Source organism: Callorhinus ursinus, unplaced genomic scaffold, assembly GCF_003265705.2.
Source record: "Callorhinus ursinus isolate GAN/ISIS: 27379988/994484 unplaced genomic scaffold, GSC_fseal_2.0 scaffold83, whole genome shotgun sequence".
In the NCBI taxonomy this organism is placed as follows: Eukaryota; Metazoa; Chordata; class Mammalia; order Carnivora; family Otariidae; genus Callorhinus; species Callorhinus ursinus.
In genome coordinates this window covers 2,696,825-2,703,151 of record NW_027397145.1, presented here as the reverse complement: position 1 = coordinate 2,703,151, position 6,327 = coordinate 2,696,825, and the positions used below count along the sequence as shown (strand labels likewise).

The window sequence follows — 6,327 nt, the reverse complement described above, 5'->3', positions numbered from 1 at the left end:
TCTGCCTTTGGCTCAGGTCATGATCCCAGGGTCCTGGGATCGAGCCCTGCATCGGACTCCCTGCTCCGCGGGGAGCCTGCTTCTCCCTCTCCCACTCCCCCTGCTTGTGTTCCCTCTCTCGCTGTGTCTCTGTCAAATAAATAAAATCTTTAAAAAAATATAATAAAAATTTTTTTTAAAAAACTGGAGTTGGGAAGAACTTGATAGGTTGTGGGGAAGGGGAGAGACACAGAGACATGAAATAAAGTTGGAGAAGTGTTTAATCTATATACCTTGAAAAAAATTTTTTTAAAGATTTTATTTATTTTTTTTGACAGAGAGAGAGACAGCAAGAGAGGGAATACAAGCAGGGGGAGTGGGAGAGGGAGAAGCAAGCTTCCCACAGAGCAGGGAGCCTGATGCGTGCGGGGCTCGATCCCAGGACCCCAGGATCATGACCTGAGCCAAAGGCAGATGCTTAACGACTGAGCCACCCAGGTGCCCCTATGTGTTATGTATTTTTCAAAAACTCACAAGTCTATCAAGTTTTATCCATTGCTAATGTCAACAACAGGTATATCACATATGTTTTATCTGGACTTTCATATATAAAGTTTAAGAGTAATATGAATTGCTTAATATTTCAGAATATTCCTCAGCTGCCATGGACCACTGTTAAAAATATCAACCTAATTTTTAAGTAGAAACACAACCTGGAATACAAAAAGAAACAAGAAAATGGATGGTTAGCAGTACTGGAAAGTGATTAATTCATTAAACAGGAATTTACTGCATTTATGTGAATTAATTTGTCCTTCCACCTAAGAACTTCTGCCACTTCGGTTCCTCTCTACATACCAAAGCAGTGTCCATAACCAGCATCAAAGCCCATAACTTTCATGGCATTTGTTTCAAGGGCATCAGGGCAAGTGATGAAGAGAAGTGTATCTGGGAACAAATAATGCAACATATGTTAAGAAAAAAGAAAAAGAAGAAGATAGCAGGAGGGGAAGAATGAAGGGGAGTAAGTCGGAGGGGGAGACGAACCATGAGAGACGATGGACTCTGAAAAACAAACTGAGGGTTCTAGAGGGGAGGGGGTGGGGGGATGGGTTAGCCTGGTGATGGGTATTAAAGAGGGCACATTCTGTGTGGAGCACTGGGTGTTATGCACAAACAATGAATCATGGAACACTACATCAAAAACTAATGATGTAATGTATGTTGATTAACATAACAATAAAAATTAAAATAAATAAAATAAAAAAAAGAAGTGTATCTGGGGCCTGACAGGTGTTAGTCACTAGGGTAAATGTTTGGATTACAAGTTGCTCTACCAGTGCTGAGTGCTGGATCCCAAATGACACTTACTTTTTTAAAGTTTGTGATATCTGAGGCCTCTACATACAAGATCCAGGAGAGAGAATCCTCTTGCTCAGGTCTTAAGAGAATACTGTAAGCTTCAGGGAGTAAACAAGTCATCTAGGATCTACTGAAATCAAAGGAAAAATCAATTACTTCAACTTATCATAATGAGAGAGCAGTTAACAGAGTCCTTGAGAGAGGTAAAGATAGCTGCAGCAGGGTGAGGAAAAAAAAGGAAGCCTTTCTTTACCAAGCTTTTGTTATATTTGTAACACAGATGACTGGGACTCTGAGTTTAGATGCTCCTTTTATTTTTCAAGATACTCCTCAATCTTGATTTCCCCTAAGCTGGTGAAAGTATGGGGTCAGAGAATCACCTACTATATTAATTAATGCTTATCAAGGTATAAAGACAATAAAACATGTTTCATAACCAAAAATAAAGTATATAATATAACAAGAATGCAAATATCAAGGCTGTAGGGCTCTAGAGAGATGGGAGAAATCAGAGGCTTAGTTCTTTCTTTGGATACTTCTATCAACTTTAATGCCTGCTGTCCAAGGCTATTAGTCTATAAACTAGCTTCTGCAATTAAAACAATGGATTTTAACTGAGGCAAACAAAACTCTAATGCTCACTAAATTTTCATCACCAGTAAGGACAGGTTTATACCAAATATCCCCTTAAAAATTAAAAAAAAATAAATAACAACAACTCCGGTTTCACCATTTCTCAATCTCTCACACTCATTCTACTCTTTCTTTGAAAAGGGGTGTGGGAATAAAAAACAATTAACTCTGCTCTTAACCTGGATCATATACTTATACTAAGAAATACTACAGAAAACAATAATATAAACTACCACTTACTGAATATCTACTATGTGACAAAATAATCCTGCCAGATAGATGGTAATGTTCACCTTATAGCAAAGGACTCAAAAGCTCAGAGAGAAGCTCAAGGTGACTCAGCTAGGGAATATAGGAGAATCCAGGTTCAGAGCCAGGTCTGTCCAACTCAAACTGCCTTATCTTCACCAATATCACAGACAATTGTGAACTAAGATGATCTCTTAGTATCTACCAACCATGTGGACATTGTTAGTTTTTGCCAGTATTCTATGCATGGAAAAGATATTTGTTTCTCAATAAGCCTTACACTCTTCCAAAGTTTGCTACTCTCTCAACTTCAAGTATAAACAGGTAAGTAAGTACCAGAATACCACTAAAAAGTGACTGGGAAAATAAGAGGGATGCGCCTTGGGCACCTGGGTGGCTCAGTTGGTTGAGCGACTGCCTTTGGCTGAGGTCATGATCCTGGAGTCCCAGGATCGAGTCCCACATCGGGCTCCCAGCTCAGCAGGGAGTCTGCTTCTCCCTCTGACCCTCTTCCCTCTTGTGCTTTCTATCTCTCATTCTCTCTCTCTCAAAATAAATAAATAAAATCTTAAAAAAAAAAAAGAGGGATGCACCTTTAACCACTGTGACCACAACTGCTTTTCAAATTTCTACAGAGGAAGAGACTGGCTTCCACTTCTGTCGTGGACATCCCACTCCCTGCCACCTACTCCAACCATCCAGTGACCTGGCAGGGTTCTATAAAAAACAGATACACAATATCAAGGCTGTTAACCACTTGGGAATTTCGAGTTTCATGAATTGGGTGAGGAAACAGAATTGATTTGCATAGCTTAGTTTCAAAATTTGGGGCTCCACTGGGAGAAGATATTTGCTAATGACATATCTGATAAAGGGTTAGTATCCAAAATATATAAAGAACTTATAAAACTCAACACCCAAGAAACAAATAATCCAATTTAAAAATGGGCAGAAGGAAAAAAAAATGGGCAGAAGACGTGAACAGACATCCCTCCAAAGAAGACATCCAGATGACCAACAGACACATGAAAAGGTGCTCATCAGGGAAATGCAAATCAAAACTACAATGAGCTACCACCTCACACCTGTCAGAATGGCTAAACTCAACAACACAAGAAACAACAGGTGTTGGTGAGGATGTGGAGAAAAAGGATCACTCATGCTGTTGATCACTCATCAACTCACTGTTGGTAGGAATGCAAACTGGTATAGTCACTGTGGAAAACAGTATGGAGGTGCCTTAAAAAGTTAAAAACAGGACAACCCTTTCAGGTCCCCTCCCTCTTCAGGAGCTTTGTACTATCACTTTACTATCGCTCAATAAACCTTGCTTTGCTGCCCAGCACTCTGTCTGGTCTACCTCTTTATTCTTCAAAGTGGCATAACCAAGAACCGCGGGCACTGAAGGAGGAGGAAATCCTGTAACATTGCTAGTCTCCGTAACTGCAGGAGCTAATTCTTTATATTACATCTCTTTATATGTATGTGTGTGTGTGTGTGTGTATATACATATATACATATATTTATTAAATATGTACTATATATATAATATCCAAATGGCTCTGTTTCTGTGGAGAACTCTGACTCATACGGTGTCCTTTACCTATGAGAAATGTATATTGCTGTTGTTTCTGAGATTTGTAGAAACAGATACCTTCTTTCTCTTTGACTTTGTCTTCTCTGGTTTTGGCTTCTCTTGTGACTATATTATGGTCTGGGAAAAAAAAAAAAGAGTTAAAAACAGGAACTACCCTTTGATCCAGCAATCATACTACTAGGTATTTACCCAAAGAATACAAAAAAAAAAAAACCCACGAATTCAAAGGGATACATGTACCCCTATGTTTATTGCAGCATTATTTACAGAAGAAGCCCAAGTGCCCATCAACTGATGAACGGATGAAGAGGGTGTAGTGTACATATATACAATAGAATATTACTCAGTCCTACAAAAGAATGAAATCTTGCCATTTGCAGTGACATGGGTGGAGCTAGAGAGCATGATGCTAAGTGAAATAAGTTCATCAGAGAAAGACAAATACCATAGGACTTCAGTCATATGTGGAATTTAAGAAACAAAACAAATGAGCAAAGGGGAAGAAAAGAGAAAGAGAGACAAATCAAGAAAGAGACTCTTAATTATACTGAATACATTGATGGTTACCAAGGAGAGGGGGGTGAGGGGATGAGTGAAATAGGTCATGGGATTAAGGAGCACACTTGTCGTGATGAGCGCCAGGTGGTGTATGCAAGTGCTAAACCACTCTATTGTACCCCCGAAACTAATATAACACTGTATGTTAACTAACTGGAATTAAAAACTTAAAAGAATAATTTTTTTTAAAAGCTGGGGCTCCCTCACACCCGCCAGAATGGCTAGAATGAACAAGTCAGGAAACGACAGATGTGCGCGGGGATGCGGAGAAAGGGGAACCCTCCTGCAGTGTTGGTGGGAATGCAAGCTGGTGCAACCACTCTGGAAAACAGTATGGAGGTTCCTCAAACAGTTGAAAATAGAGCTACCCTACGACCCAGCAATTGCACTACTGGGTATTTACCCCAAAGATACAAATATAGGGATCTGAAGGGGTACATGCACCCCGATGTTTATAGCAGCAATGTCCACAATAGCCAAATTGTGGAAAGAGCCTAGACGTCCATCGACAGATGAATGGATAAAGAAGATGCAGTAGGGGCACCTGGGTGGCTCAGTCGTTAAGCGTCTGCCTTCGGCTCAGGTCCTGGGATCGAGCCCCACATCGGGCTCTCTGCTCGGCGGGAAGCCTGCTTCTCCCTCTCCCACTCTCCCTGCTTGTGTTCCCTCTTTTGCTGTCTCCCTCTGTGTCAAAGAAACAAATAAAATATTTAAAAAATAAATAAAAATAAATAATAAAAAAGATGTGGTGTATATATACACAATGGAATATTATGCAGCCATCAAAAAGAATGAAATCTTGCCATTTGCAACAATGTGGATGGAACTAGAGGGTATTATGCTAAGTGAAATAAGTCAATCAGAGAAAGACAATTATCATATGATCTCACTGATATGAGGAATTTGAGAAATAAGACAGAGGATCATAGGGGAAGGGAGGGAAAAATGAAACAAGATGAAACCAGAGAGGGAGACAAACCATAAGAGACTCTTAATCTCAGGAAACAAACTGAGGGTTGCTGGAGTGGAGGGGGGTGGGAGGGATGGGGTGGCTGGGTGATGGACATTGGGGAGGGTATGTGCTATGGTAAGCACTGTGAGTTGTGTAAGACTGATGAATCACAGACCTGTACCCCTGAAACAAATAATACATTATATGTTAATAAAAAATTTAAAAAATAAAAAAAAGCTGGGGCTCCATCACTAAATCTTTGAGTTAGGAATTATTTCAAAATGTTGCCATTCTATCCACTACGACATGCCAAAAATATCTTCAACCACACTTAATATTCTAAAATCTTGTTTCTCAAAGCCTTCAAACACTCCCACTATAAGGAAATATTTATTTCACCTAAATCTCACTTTTTCAGTCTTTTGTAACAATGAGGAATAGCCTCCTTCCTGCGATAATTTCTCAAATACAGGAGAGGGCTTTCAGCTCCTACTTCTAGTTCAGCAGCTCACATGCTATCAATTTCAAAGTAGTTCACGAAAATCTTATATAATAACCCATATTTTTCTGGGGAATTTGGGGTTAATTTTAATCTTAAAAGTATTTTTGTTAATCTCATAAATTATAGCAAAATCAGAAATAAGACCTATCTCTTAATTGATAGTAAATTCATCTTTACTAATAATTTGCCAGGAAATTTTTAAAACTAATGTCTGCTTTGGGCACAACTAATTTTTTTTTTAAAGATTTTATTTGACAGAGAGAGACAGCAAAAGAGGGAACACAAGCAGGGGAAGTGGGAAAGGGAGAAGCAGGCTTACCGTCGAGCAGGGAGCCCGATGCAGGGCTCGATCCCTGGGCCCTGGGACCATGACCTGAGCAGAAGGCAGACACTTAACAAGTGAGCCACCCAGGAGCCCCACTAATTTTTTTAAAAGTATAAAAATATATATGCCACAAAATGCCACAGGTTTTAAAGACACAGTCTTATTACCAT

At 39.5% G+C, this 6,327-nt stretch overlaps 1 long non-coding RNA gene across 1 annotated transcript; it reads right to left on the bottom strand.

Moving 5' to 3' along the window:
* Nucleotides 1–395: 395 nt before the first annotated feature.
* Nucleotides 396–5,038, bottom strand: LOC141371646 (uncharacterized). The gene is made up of 4 exons (XR_012376741.1): nt 4,923–5,038; nt 3,878–3,937; nt 1,351–1,471; nt 396–927 (listed from the first exon to the last, which is right to left on the bottom strand). It is a non-coding gene; the product is annotated as an uncharacterized lncRNA (long non-coding RNA).
* Nucleotides 5,039–6,327: the final 1,289 nt, after the last annotated feature.